The 15,038-nt window shown below is 46.9% G+C and overlaps 2 protein-coding genes across 2 annotated transcripts in view; one reads left to right on the top strand and one right to left on the bottom strand.

Moving 5' to 3' along the window:
• LOC144162765 (uncharacterized) overlaps window positions 1–15,038 on the bottom strand; it is a 152,102-nt gene that overhangs the window by 87,439 nt on the left and 49,625 nt on the right. The gene's annotated exons all lie outside the window — the stretch shown is intronic.
• LOC144162764 (uncharacterized) overlaps window positions 11,840–15,038 on the top strand; it is a 70,555-nt gene continuing 67,356 nt past the window's right edge. Inside the window, exon 1 of the mRNA XM_077693412.1 lies at window positions 11,840–13,019. The gene's annotated coding sequence lies outside the window, so the exon portion shown is untranslated. The remainder of the gene's footprint in view (window positions 13,020–15,038) is intronic.

Here is a 15,038-nt window from a genome sequence, read left to right as displayed (position 1 = left end):
CCTCCAAACCACATAATCTCGTCTAGCTCAGTAGTAAACTATCCATCTCAATACACCCCTAGCACAAAGAAGGCAGCCCGCAGTTTCAAAGCATCCCGCTCTGCGAACACACGACCCTAAATTCCGTTATCTTAGAATGCTGCCTGCCCACACAGTGCATATTTGCTTATTGAATCCTTTCGGATTGATTACGCAAGTTCGCAGGATAGGTTATCGAGGTATGTTACATTGAACCAGTAAGACCCCATACAAAAATATTGTATGGTCGGCTATAGAAAATTCTTTTTATGGTCGGCTTTAGCTATTTGGCCCAATATTCTTTAGACGTTTCTATGGGTGTCTTTAGATATTCCTATCGACATTCCTATGGGTGTCTTTAGGTTCTTCTATAGCCGGTTCTATGGCTGTCTTTAGATATTCGTATCGACATTCCTATGGGTGTTTTTAACTTCTTCTATAGCCGGTTCTATGGTTGTCTTTAGCTATTCGTATCAACATTTCTATGGGTGTCTTTAGCTTCTTCTATAGCCGGTTCTATGGCTTTCTTTAGGTCTTCTTTCGATATCGCGATGGCTATAGAAGAAGCTAAAGACACCCATAGGAATATCCATAGAAATGGCTAAAGACAGCCATAGAAATGTCTAAAGATAATTGGGCCAAATAGCTAAAGACAACCATAAGAAGGATTTTCAATAGCCGACCATACGATATTTTTGCATGGGCTGCAGCCAGAAGAGAATCGCCACTACTTGAAACACAGCGACAGCAGCAGCCTCTGGGAAATTATTAACACGCTGCCATGCCGGCATATAGCCTTGCGGATCTCTAGAACTTCTCCTGTGGCACTTAGGTTGTGTGGCTATCTGCATTCTGTAATATATGCTCCATGAACACTTCAGCGATATAGGGGGAGTGCAAGGTTGCGACTGCAAACACGTCGCCAGTTTTCATTCACAAAAGGCTTAAACAAAGGCAAACAGGAAAAAAACAGGAAAAGCAAAACCAAGGGGTTTATTCATCCCATTCATTACATAAAGAGCTACTATCTGCGCTACTTCGCCGCCAGTAAACTGTTGTTCACGTACGCCGATCGAAACACACAGCACACGCATTCCAACACTCTGGCTCACGCTCACGTCATTCGCTCGACAGCCACACTACGCGACACATTTTCCACGAACGCCCACCGAGACACATATACCTACAGGTGCTGGGTAGTCCACAGAAAATAGAACACTCAGAAGTCGTTCATTTCACTCAGTACTCAATGCACGAAGTTGCAAGTATGGTGGCTAAAATGGAAATGCACTCTTAATTAAACAATGAAGATGGTCGCACATAATGCAATATTAAAAAACGTTTTCCAAGTCCGTTCAATTAGTTCCTTGTACGTTTTCTCAGTTCGCGAAAAAATAATTATATTTGTCTCATCACCGCGGCGAAATCTTCACTTCTGAGTACATTGCAATGCCCATGTGGTGCAGGGTTGCTTGGAAACGTATTCTTGAACACCAAAAAAAGTCCTGCATTTCTCGCACAATACAGCCTCTTCAGTTCGTAAGATCACTCACCCTGGTGTTTTGCGTACGATGAAATTCCTGTCGCGGTATCGCAGGTATCCATTTTCGCATGACTTCGAGTTGATGTTGAATTAATCGTAACACTGTCACCGTAAACACCGAAATTTCCGACAGCGAAAAGCGGCACATTTGCTTGGCGTCACACCATCAACACGAACACATTGCAGTCGAGTCGTAAATTTCCAACATTAGGCAACACGTGCCATGCCCGCGCACATGAGCAAGGAGACGAGATGTGGCTGACTGAGTACATCCTGGTATAAGCAGGTCCATCGCGCTAGCAAATAGTGCGGAGATGCCCATCTTTCGACCTTTTTCAAACTTGTTTTCTGGTAATTATTTTATTTGGCAAATACAACATCGCTTAACGTTTTGTTTTCTTCATCCGAAAAAACTATATCTGTTATCAGTACTCAGGGAAAATTTTCTGCCACTATTATTGCTGCGCGCACGAATACTAACACAGCACAGAACGCCTGACCCTCTTTTCCACGAAAACTTCCCTTCGCATGACCGGGCTGCAGCGTCGACGCGCGCGGCACTCACGCCGAACCTCCCCGGCTGGTCGTGGTCCCCTCTACCTTTTCAACGCTTCCCAGAACTTCCTGTCCCTGCCTCCTTCGGTCCAGCTTGGGTAGCTCTCCCCCTTTCTCAATGACTATTTTTAAAGTGAGCTCCGCGGGAGAAGGAATGCGATTGTTCGCAGATACCACCACATTTCTGACTGCGCCCGCACGTACCGGGGGCCGCTAAAGTTCTTTCCAATTTGCTTCGACGCTGAGAGGGCCGTTTTCAGAGAAGCCCGCTTTTCCACTTGACCGCGGCAGCGAAGGGCCGCAGAGGAAGAATTCTCCGAACTTATACGTCTTTCCGTCGACGTTCATTCGCAAGCTTTGCCGACGCACAGTATCCAAAGTTGCAACCTGAATTTGAGCGTTAATCTGTCTGTAGCTGCCTTTAATTGTACTTTTCCCGTGTTGTTGGTATATTAGGTACCTAACGTTATTGAACAAAAACTTTCATATAACTGGCCAATGAACCTCATCATCGTTATTCAATCTGTGTTGTAGATGTAGCTAGGTAAATCATGAGTGTATAAATTACGCACTATAAGTCATATTGGAACCAGCGGAATAGAATTTAATGGTGCGCTCGAATTATACCTTTATAAGCTAACACTTTTTTATTAGCGGCTGGAGACTTAGAGGCTTATGTCACTATGTATAGTTAGCTAAGGAAGCTTTTATGGATGCAAGCCTCTAAATTCTGCACCAAACGCTTTCCTAATTCCAGCTAAATGTTGCTTAATTGTCACTCGTCTAAAGGTTTACAGTTATATATTGCGCTGTAGCCAGCCGCAGAAACTTTTATGGGTGCCTCTCTTTAGCTTTAGGGCAGATTCTCTCTAATAGCTGGCAGAGGACAGCTGAATGGTTCCAATTATTTAGACTTAGAGCTAGACAACGGCCTATATCCAGCCAAATGAGCTTTTATGGCTTTCTCTCTTTAGCTTTAGGACGAATCCTTTTCAATAGCTGGCAAAAGACAGCTCAATGGTTTTGAGTCTGTAGATTTAGAGCTAAACAACGGCCTATAGCCTGCCAAATGAGCTTTTATGGCTTTCTCTCTTTAGCTTTAGCACGAACTCTTTTCAATAGCTGGTAAAAGACAGCTGAATGGTTTCAAATCTGTAGACTTAAAGCTAAACAATGGTCTATAGCCAGCCAAAAGAGCTTTGTCGCGGCTAGCCTATAGAACTAAAGCCATAGATTTTTCTTTAGCTGGCTACAGTAGCCTGAATAGCTGTGACTCTATAGACTAAACACACTAGGATGTTCTATAGTCGTCTAAAGAGAATTGTATGGTTTACATTCTTTAGTGCAGGATGCATAAAAACTTCAATAGCTGGCTATAGCCTAATTTATGCACTTTTATGGGTGACCATAGGGACCCATAGGCGGCCATAGCTCACCATACAATTTTCTATAGACGCCCATAAGGCATTTTTGAATGGGACAGCTTTGTCCCGCCCTGACTCCTGGTGGGAGGGGATGATTGATCTGTACTTGCTGAGTATGAACAAACCACTTCCGGCTTGGATTCCGTGTTACTCAGAAGCTACCCCCCTGAATAAAATCGTACGAACTATTACGAAAGCCAAATGGCTGGCTACCCGACGCTTTAATGTTAATAAGAACACCCTGGCGCCAGATGTTCACATCGCCAACCTATGGCGTCAGCGCATCGACGCATTGCGCGAGTACAGAGAGACTGGAGAACCGCGTAGGCTGCGCAACCGCTTTAACAAAATAACCACTGAGGCACGAGAACGTGTGTTCGACATTTCGGCGCAAGTTAAAGATCCCCGGGGAGTCCAATTAATCCGGAGCCCTCCGCTACGGCGCGCCGCAATCGCCTGTGTAGTGTCGGCATATTAAACCTTATATTCAATTAATCAATTATACGGCTAACCTTGCAGCGGACAGTTTAAGTGACTTTTCTTCGTGTTTGAATGAAAACATGAGCGGAGTGCAAATATGACACCTTTTTCGCAGCTGGCAAGGCAAATGGAAGACACCTACCGCTACCCAAGCAGTGGCCCTGTGCAAGCAAATTTTGGGAGCTCAGTCGGCGCTGCAGGCAGGCGATGTTCTTTTTCCTCAACCAGCGACATCGTCCGATCCTCTCAGGACTCAATGCACAGAGGCCCTAATATATAGCTTTTATTCACAAGCGAGGCACGCATGCAGGCAACCATGTGAGAGCGCCGCCAGTGGTTACGTCGGGCTCCACAGGATGGCGGTACTTGTCCGTGCTACGCCCATGATATGGGTTTGACATTCCAAACTCTACCTCACCGAATGCAAAGTAATGCCTCGACTTCAATGTGAGTGCCATTAACAACATCTATGTTGACACCACCGTTGAGAATGGGATTGAAACGGAGCGGACGGAGCACGCCGGTGTTATTTTTTTCTTCGGTGTGCGTGCGCAGTGGCACAAGCCGCGCAATGTCCGTGGCGCTCAGGCCATGTCCGTCGCCATTGTCAGAGTTGCCAAGCAAAAAAAAAATGACAGCTGAAATTTTCAATGCATACTACCTATACTTTCTCCAAGTCAGGCGGAAATAGATCAGCTATCCTGTACAAGCCAGTACCACGCAGCCTTGGCGAGGGGGAATTCTCTCAGCGCCCAGGCCAGGACAATGTCACCATCTCAGAACTCAGAAATCTTCCAGAATCTTACGCCTCCTCAGAGACGAGATTAGAACTAGAAAAGAAACAATAGAAACAGAGTTGCAAACAGCAGTCCTGAGCTTCGACCATACGCTGTCCCACTTCCAGCTGCCGCTATCGCCAATAAAGACAGAACTGCTCAGCGTCGATGGTACACGTGGCAAAAATAAGGAACAAATTGTCTCCCCCCGAATGGGGGATGCGTCAGTCGAATCCAACAATGGCACAATTCGACTGCTGGGCGTTCCTGTCAGTAGTTGTAATAGCCCAAAACAGCTGGATAGCCTCACTTAGGAAAACCTGGCGCTCCACCTTACACCTGGTTGCACGGATATCGAATAACTATTACGGTGCGCACCAAGCAGCATGTTCCCTGCTCGTCCCTGCCGTGGAACACTGGGGCTTCACCTACAGGTTCCCGGTTTTTGAGTTACGACCGTCCCATGTAAGTGATCTTCACCCGATGAATCGGCACCTTCTGGGTAAGGTAACCGGTTTGCCTACCTTCACCCGGTTAGATGTTCTCCCCGAAGGAGTTCCCCTTCCGCATCTCACTAATCTCATCGAAGAAATGAAACTACGCTTTTAATATCCCATGGACCCTTCGCCACAACGACAAAGACTTCAGAATTGTAACCACCTAAATAGCGACTCCCACAGCCCCGATTCACCGCTAGCAATCCCTCCGTGGGAGTGCCCCTTCCTCGGAGTTCTACATCGGTTCCTGATACCCCGCGATAGAAGAAAGGTACGCGAACAATACTTTCTCACTCTCGCAGATAAGAATGCAGGCCGCGAAGTTGACATCTATACCGACGCGGCTCTGAATGAGATGACGCCGACCTTTTCCTGTACATCCACGAACCTGCGGAAGTGAATAAATCCAGGCACATTTTTAGCACGTACGGCCTCGTACGACAGGGTATGACTTCTAGGAATTCTGGGAAACGCGCGGAAAATTTAAGATCATTTTGTACATATCCCCAGGAGGAAATTTCGCGTTATTACGGATTCCAACGTTGCTGTCGGAGAGTTGAATCATCCGCTTTCACCAAACACTACGGCAACCGATGTGATTACCATGGTAAGAGACGGACAAATGGAAGGCTTCAAAATTCGCATTGCTTGGACTCCTAGACATAATACAGGCGCAGAAGGCAACCCTATGGCACACGACGATGCCAGGGAGAGGCAATAATCCCTCTATAATCAATAATCAATTTGCCGCCTCAAGCAGACTGGCAAATCCAGCTTTGCCACCTAAAAAGCAGAGCAGCAAGCGCTTACAACTACAAGCTCCGGTTGGTGTCTTTACCCCTCTCAAACCCTTCTCGCATCTGGAGGAAGTATTCGCGAATAAAGTGTATGCAAAAGCGAGAGGTTATCGAGGCACTCGAGATTGACCGTCTTGATGAGAACTGCGTCAGCAGGCCATATCTGTTGCACTCTCAGAAAAAGAAAAACAGTATCTGGAGCAACGAGCGTAGAAGGCGGGGCACGAGATAAGTGTTTATGTGATATTTATTGGGGCTTGTTATTGGATGTGTCTTGGGGTATATGTCTTTCATGGCGAAATAAAAAAAGCATTTGTAGTTCAGAGCTTGTCCTGCCATCTCTTCCTTGTGTGTCGTCGTCTTTGTGCGCTGTTAACGCTTTACGATGCTACACCAACTAGCCCGCCAAGCAGCTTGCACTCGTGAGCAGCTTGCACTCCGCAAATTATTATTAAATGGACTGCCCCAGCAGCATCCGACGTGCGACGGTGCCGTCGCAGTTGTCGTGGTGACATACGAAATCTTTACCAGTTAATCTGACTTCGTCCTTTATTCGGCCAGCCCTCACCTTTTAACTATAGGTCCCACACCCACGACTGAACAGAAGCATAATAGTCGTGTCCATTACGATCCCACAACGCTTAAAACAATTACCCATTACGCCCTCGAGAACGATCTTTACAAATTCGGTGTAGTGGTTTGACCGACTTCCCCGTTCCCTACAGCGTGGACTGTCTATATCGTGCACGTTCAACAGTGTTAACCGCATTGTTTACAATGTGAACTGTGCATTTGGGTGCCACTGCCTCCCCTAACTGCGTGCATTTTGTGAATAGGACCCAAAGAGTGGTGAAACTGTGTTTATTGTGTGAGCTGTGACCTACCCTTTTGCCCTCATCCCCCCCCAAGGTCTCAGCCTCTCGTCTTAATAAAGTGTTGATTGATTGATTGTAAGGTTTAACGCGCCGACGCAACGCAGGCGATGAGGCGCGCCGTAGTGGAGGGCTCCGGATTAATTTTGACCACCTGGGGATCGTTAACTTGCGCCGAAATCTCGTACACACGGGCGTTTTTGCTTTTCGCCTCCATCAGAAAAGCGGCCGCCGCGGCCGGGAATCGAACCCGCGACCTCGTGCTCAGCAGCGCAACGCCTTAGTCACTGAGCCACCGCGGCGAGTAATAAAATGTTTCACTCACAGCAACACAATGCAGTGCCTCAATTCGGATCCTATGTCTTCGTGTCTGTTTATCGTAGTAACGACGTCCGAGTTTCTTTATGCGAGTGGAGCGTCAGGGCTATTCGAAACCTCGTGCATTATCTAGGTTGAACGACGCAAAGGATATATCTGCCCAATAGGGCGCCATTGCGGCGTTTCAAGAAGACAAAAAAAGAGCTCTTTAACCTGTACACGAAATCCCATACGTCTTAGTCGTCATGATTTCTTCCCTGATTTTAAATAACACCTCCGAGGTTGAGTCAAAATCGGGATCTCAAGATTCCCAGCAAGACGGCTCATTCTCTATACGCGTGAGTCACGAGTTGATACAAGTGATCGGCTGGTACGTGGTAAGGCCGGCTATCTTTGCAGTGGACGTGAAATCAGTTGCTCAATTGAACATATATTGACACGTAAGAGGCCACTCTTCCTTGGACGCTTATCTGTCTCCTGGCAACCTGATAGACGCATCTTGGTAGATATATGCGATGGCCCACCGAGGAGCTCTATTTTCAGAGGGAACGCAGGCAGGTGAGTGGACATTCTTTTTATCGTTGTCGCCTCACTATAGGTAGCTTTGGTGAGGCAGTCACGATTTAAATATTGGAAGTCTTATTTTTAATCGAAATAAAGCAATACGCCACGGGAACAGGTCTACGAATGTAACAAAGTTGAAGAATTTTTATCTGGGTGAGGTAGGGGTGTCTTATCTATAGGCAAACCTTTTTTCTCTAATCCTAAACTTTAGACATAGCACGTGTTTAATGAGAAGAGAGCAGCTTTGTGATGTATCCGTCGGTCTCTAATCCGAAACTTTAGGCATTGAACGTGTTCAATGAGAAGACAGGAGCTTTGTGATGTATCCTTTTGTCCACCGCTGGGGGCGTATAAGGTATGCGAGCTTCTTAGACTTCAATTGCCATGTGCGTGAATTTGCTGAACTCTGAATTTATAACCTCCCCGCGCTCGGCTATCGTTGTTAAAAAAAATTGTATTGCGCGGTTGGAGGGGCGCTCGAGGGAACTGTGCTGCATTTTTATCTCAATTTAGAATAGACTTGAAATATATTGCAGTAATAGTCGTCACTACCCGCCGTAGTTTTCGGTGCACATTGCCGGAATATTCGTAATAGCTTGTCCCTAGATATAGGGCGTTTTATAAGCGATTGCAACTTTCGCGGCGTGAATGCAGTAGGTACTCGGAGGACGTTCGTCTGATAGTTTGTGTAGCAGCAAGCGGTTTTAGAGCCCTTAAAAAGCTCGAGCAAGCACTGTGCAATTGTAACGTTATTAAAACAAAATTCACGCAAAACAAGAAAACTATTTCATTCAGCATAGGATGCGCACTCCTTCCTAGTGTTTTCTAGACAAGTAAATAAGAACTCAGCATGTGCTCAATTTTTTTACATTTTTCTGATGCGACCACAGGAAGTAATAGCACACCTAGCTTAGGTTCAGCGAACAGTGTAGTCAGCTCAGCAGCCTTCCTGGAGGTCTTGTGGCTCAGTGAGGCGGTGATGTTAGGGTGAAACGAAGGGATTCGCATCCGTATCGCTGACGACGCTGGTGCACCCGTCTGTATTGGTCTGCACTCATGTGTACACATTAGTACACAGCCATTAGTGTATACATCCGTAAGGTTGTCCGTGATGTGATTTCTGGTGTTCCAAACATGGTAAAACAATCTGCCGGAGTATAAACACGCAATTTTAATGCCTGCTAGGCAATCCTGCCTCGAAGTACCAGGAAGAAATAAGGACACTACGAAGCCAGCGTTTAAAAAACCTTTTTCCCCTTGTCAGTAACCCTGGCGTTTCTTGCAACCCTTCAAGTCCGGTAGCGATTGAGTTCACACCTGATGCAGGCAATCTGTTACTTTGGCAGTTCACACGAAGGTAACGCACGCACTGAAATATGTTTTAGTAACGTAACTGCCTGACCTAGTTGGTATTCCATTAGGCACAGCCGCAATCAAAAGTTTGCGGACCAGGAAAATGGCAATTTTAGATTATTTCCCTTCCTATAGCAGCCCGACAAACTATCGAATGCATGCGAGATGTCGTATAAGTACTGAACTAATGAACACTACCGCCCATAGTACTCCGGGCTGACGTGCGGCCGAGAAATAACTCAAAATTTCTGCTTTCGTGGTCCGTAAACGTCTGCTCTTGGGTGTACACTTCAGCGCAAAAACACACAGGGATTAGAAAAGACAACACACAGGGACTAGAAAAGACAACACACAACAACGCTACTACAACTGAAGTTTATTTTAAAAATGTCAGCATCTCCACTCCGTGCATGATGGCGAGGGTGGATGATGACGGGGACTAGAAATGACATCCAAGTTGCGCCCCTAGTGACATCCGATTTGCGGCCCGACCGTCATTCGATTTAAACCGTGAGTTGCACCTTGATTATTCCCTACATGAAACTGCAACTCACGGCTGAAATCGAATTTCGATTGATTTTCGCTTGATGGTGGTATGCGCACTGATGGACGTGGAGAGGCATTGGGAGGTCCTAAGGTACTCCGCACCGTTACAGGTGAGGGAGTAAGCCGTTTGACTCTCGGGTACTAACTCACGGTCGTAGAGGGTAAAGGGAATGACCCTGCACGCGTCCGTTAAGAGTTTATTTTTTCAGGTCCACAGTGGCACGCTTCCTGTATAGCCATGGCTCCAGGAGAAAGGATTATACATACCTTGGAACATTAACTACCGCATATGCTTAAAGCCGGAAACTATTGACCACATTTTTCTGGACTGCTCAGGCCCGAGATTTCACTGGGACATCCTGCAGCGTACTGTTAAAAAGGACCTGTCCATAAACCCTTTCGGGATCCGTTTCTCGTCTGTAGGGGATACAGGAGGCGTGCCATTCGACATGTTTATGTTGATCAGCATGCACAGCTTCTGGTGCACAAGGAGGATGGCTGACAGGTAGGCCGATCCTAATGTGCGGCCCGCCAAAGAGTATTTTATTGAGAGTATGGTCGACATACGTGAGGTATACAGAGCGCTCAGTGACCACCTGAATGGTTACCAATGCTAGATGACCTTGTTCAGCTGATGAGAATTTAAACATGTATTATCGCAAATGTGGCGAATGTTATGAAATCACTGCAACCTGTAACCTGTGTGGTTTTTCTTTTGAGACGAACGGCAATAAGAGAAAAAAAAACGGTCGTGAACCAACGGGCTGACACTACCTCTGTCTGGTCTACCAGACACCGGCTCGAATCCTGCCGGGGGCCTGTGTGATTTTTTGCGATTGTAAATGCTATGCGCACGGACGCGGACGCACATTTTTGCGGTCCTAAGGTACTCCGCACCTAAAAAAGACACTCGCTCATAAACAAACTAAGAACCGATAAAACTGAAAAATATAAAAGAAATGAACAAACAAATCACGTGATAGTCACACGAGATAAAATGTGGCACACTCAGACACGCCCGTCAACAACGCGTGCGCCAGCAACCTCAAGAAATTCAATTTATTTCGCTGACAGGTGCAGTGATGGCACACTGATACACTTGTCATTGCACCGTCTGAATATTCACTGCTTCCAGTATTGCCCTGGTGCACTGGTCCCTCGACTTGAAAAGCACTTCACAGTTTCCCAATAATGGACCACAAACACCATCTTCACAATCTTTGCCGTCGGCACCCAAGTGTCCCTCATTTGCACGGCGTACATTATTTGCGTTTTTAGGCAATTGAAAATTAAGACAGCATCCTTTTTGGTCCACGTAAGACTTTCCACATTTCAGAGGAAGGCGATAAACAACACCTTCAACACATGTAACATACTTATTCGATGCAGGATTTTGTGCTGCTTGTTCTTTTTGGAGAGTGGGCCGGTGCGCGCGCACAATCTTGACAACTTGTCTGGCGCAGAGAAAAGGACGTCGAGTGTGGACGCCGTTGTTATAACGACATTATAACGACTTTATCTTCGCGTGTTAGTAAGCGAGTGTCTTTTAGAGGCGAAGCACCTTAAGGCTGAGGCTTGTCCGGCGTCCGGCGCCCGTGCTCACAGCACAGCACCGTCTAAATCGAAACATCTGTGAACAAAAGATTCACAAAAGGTTAACAAGAACAAAATAAAAGGTTCCCAAAATGTTAGAGAGAGAGAGAGTAAGAGAGAGAGAGAGAGAGAGAGAGAGAGAGAGAGGGAGGGTGCTGCGCATGTGCGAGGAGCATTGGATTGGTCTGGATTGGATTGGGTAGAATTGTATTGGAGTTGGATTGGACTGGATTGGATTGAATTGAGCTGGGAATAAATGGACTGGATTAAATTGAATTGCATTGGATTGGATTGGATTGGAATTGTATATCCTGTTCACACGCTTTGCCAGTCATTTACATGCACGAGTGGGCAATGTCACGGGTGATTTACAGTAAGAACGATCCCCACTGCTTCGCCCACTCGTCATGATTGCTCGTCATGATCGCGTGGCTCCCTAGGAGCCACGCGAAACTGATCAACCTCTCTCTCTCTCTCTCTCTCTCTCTCTCTCTCTCTCTCTCTCTCTCTCTCTCTCTCTGTCTCTGTCTCTAATCTTTTGTGAATCTCTCTAATTTTTTGTGAACATTTGAATTTGTTCTTGTTAAACTTTTGTGAACCTTTTGTTCACAGATGTTTCTATTTAGATGGTGCTGTGCGTCTCTCTATCTCCATCTCTCTCTCTCTCTCTCTCTCTCTCTCTCTCTCTCTCTCTCTCTCTCTCTCTCTCTCTCTCTCTCTCTCTCTCTCTCTCTCTCTCTACCCTTTTGTGAACCTTTTATTTGGTCCTTATTAACCTTTTGTGAACCTTTTGCTCACAGATGTTTCCATTTACACCATGCTGTGCCATGAGCACGGACGCCGGACGCCGGACAAGCCTCGGCCTTAAGATGCTTCGCCCCTAAAACACTCGGGAATAGGGAAAAAGCTGAATCGCGGAACAGTGCTCAGAAGCCTCTCGCCAGTGACGCCCACCAGGACGATAAACTGTCGCAAGCTCATTTGTGTACGTGCGCCCTCAATAACCTGTCCCGAGACATTTTAAAGCTATGGAAAACATTTTAAAAAATTAGCAGTGACTTAGCTCGGCTATGCCAGGATAAACGTAGTGTGAGCTAAGGTTCAGCTGGTTATTCTTAGGTTTCCTCGTTGTCTAGGATTAACTGATTATCATGCTTACTGCTGCTAAAACGATTTTCAATCCAATCCAATACAATTCAATCTAATCTAATATAATCTAATCCAATACAATTCAACCCAATCCAGTCGCGGCGGTGGCGGCTCCGGTGCGCCAGGCGTGCGCCCTGAGAAGGCACTGCTCCTCGCGCATGCGCAGCACGGCTCTCCAGGAGCCACGCAAAACTGCTCAACCACGGCCAGTGTAGCTCACGCTACAAAATACGAATGTGGATTCCTTTCGCGATGCCATCGTTCCCTAAAACCTCAGCCATTGCGGTCGCCACACCTGGATGATCCATACGCCTCGGCTTTCATCCTTTTTATAGCCTTTGGCAGGGCTGGGTCCCTACAAAAGAAAATGTGCCTATTTTGCTGTTCCCAGGCACACAGACTGTTATAGGACATGCCAAGAGCTTCACCGCGGGGATCATCGCCGCCAGCACCGTCCCCCCAATACTAGCCATCATCTGCATGATCGGCTGCTGCCTCTGGTGCTGCGGGGCGTGTTCAGAAGAAGAAAAACAGGTTCGTGAAGCATTTTTTATCGTGCAGCGTGATGCGGGCTAGTCGCAGCAAATATCATTATAGCAGCTTATAGGCGCGCGGTACCTACATAAAGAGCACAGGGGTTTTTTGTGGACTCTACGGAACGCCTCTCCCTGTTTTGACGAGCCACTCCCGTGGAACCGAATACCGCAAAGAGCAAACAGCTGAGGGAGTCCACAAGGCCCTAGGCTCCTGCGCGTGATTATGAAGTACTGGCGCTGACAACTGCTTACTTTTCAAGGCATACGATTCGAAGTACTTCACGGTTTTCATTGAAAGGAAAATACACGAATGCACTTATCGGAACTTATGTGACTGCCGAGCGTGTCTAGGCGTCTGGCTTCATCCGCTCTCCTTAGGTCCACCCCCAAACCAACAAACATGTCAGTTTGATTACGAAGACTGCGCCTCCCGAAGGGACGTTCCATTATAGATTAAGGAGGGCCTACCAATTAACAGGCCATATGCCTTGGATTGCCCACAAGAACCAATCCTAGGATTGAGTTCAAAAGTCTTGTGACCCCACTGTCACCTCTCTGGGGGCTACCCATAAACTTTCTCTTTAATACTGAGTTCTAAAAGACACGCCAAGGAAGAAAGGACAATAAAAAATAACTGCGCGCCGCCAACCTCCGCCTTCTCACATAGATTTGGGTGAGAGCCTTAACCAGCTCCGGCCTCGAAGATAAGATGCGCTTGATCTCAAGGGCTGTCTACGCGGCTCGAGCTCAATGCTCCTTGAATGAGGACGCCTTTGTAAAGGCTTTTCTTGACTTCATTTACGTTTATTCTCTCTCTCTCTCTCTCTCTCTCTCTCTCTCTCTCTCTCTCTCTCTCTCTCTCTCTCTCTCAATGGAGGAACTCGCAACGTTCAACAATCCAACTGGAACGGCACGTCCATCCGCAAAAGAAGCGCGGGATAATCACCTTTTACTGTTAGCTCATTTTCGTGTAGCAAGAACTCGCATCGCCCATTACAAAGCCTGATCGCCTTCTCATGAACTCCGCCACTGCGGTGACCCGTCCCGACGCGAGACAAATCGCATGCATGCACCGTAACTTCGAGCAGTACAACCAAGCTAGGATTAGAGTCTGGCGCCCCTATTCATACTTTGTGACCCCTCGAATGACCTCACAGCTAGCGTAACACCTAGTGACCAGAAGGAACCAGAACAAAAACGAGGCCTTCCGCCGGTTTCACGAGTGAAACCTGCGTTGAAGGGAACAGTCACCCTTGACCATCATTGCGGTGACCGGCGCGTCTCCTCGGGCCCCTGCGCTTGGAAAACACAGACGAGTGAAAAAAATGCACGCATCTCTACGGAGTGACTCATGACGACTGGGCGAAGCACGGGAAATCGTTCTTACCGTAAATCACCCATTGCATTGCCCACTCGCGTATGTAAATGAGTGACAACGCGTGTGTACAGTATATACAATTCCAATCCAATCCAATTCGATAAAATTCAATTTAATCCAATCCAATCTTTTTCACTTCAATTCACTCCAAATCCAATCCAAGGCTCCTCACGCATGCGCAAGCCCCGGAAACCCATGGCCCGGGCGAAGTGAGGTCCTAAGGTAATTCGCCCCTAAAAGGCTCTCACGGCTGTCCCTCGCGCCTCTTGTACGCTGTATAAGCCCAACCGGCATGAAAGCAAAGGAACAAAAATGAAGGAAGCTCACACTAACCCGTAAGACGTGAAAGAAGCGAAGCTGTCGCAACATCCACGACTATCACGACGTTCAGAACACGATTGCAGCCGATTTGTTTCCTCGCTGCGGCAACGACCTTCACTTCATCATTGTTGCTATTATTGTGAGGTTACTTCATTTTTTAAAAGTGTTAATCAGTGGAGATCACGTTGGAGGAGCGTACGCTATGACGCCTATTTCTCGTTCCGGAGCAAGTGTTGCCACTATTACGGCGAACGGTGGAGTTCTTTTTGGCCAATCGCCCTAACTACTACGTGCGGCCTTTTCTTGGTATTTTTAACT

Source organism: Haemaphysalis longicornis, unplaced genomic scaffold, assembly GCF_048455015.1.
Source record: "Haemaphysalis longicornis isolate Haplotype H1 unplaced genomic scaffold, Haemaphysalis longicornis Haplotype H1 scaffold_12, whole genome shotgun sequence".
In the NCBI taxonomy this organism is placed as follows: domain Eukaryota; kingdom Metazoa; phylum Arthropoda; class Arachnida; order Ixodida; family Ixodidae; genus Haemaphysalis; species Haemaphysalis longicornis.
This window is presented reverse-complemented; position numbering and strand designations above follow the sequence as displayed.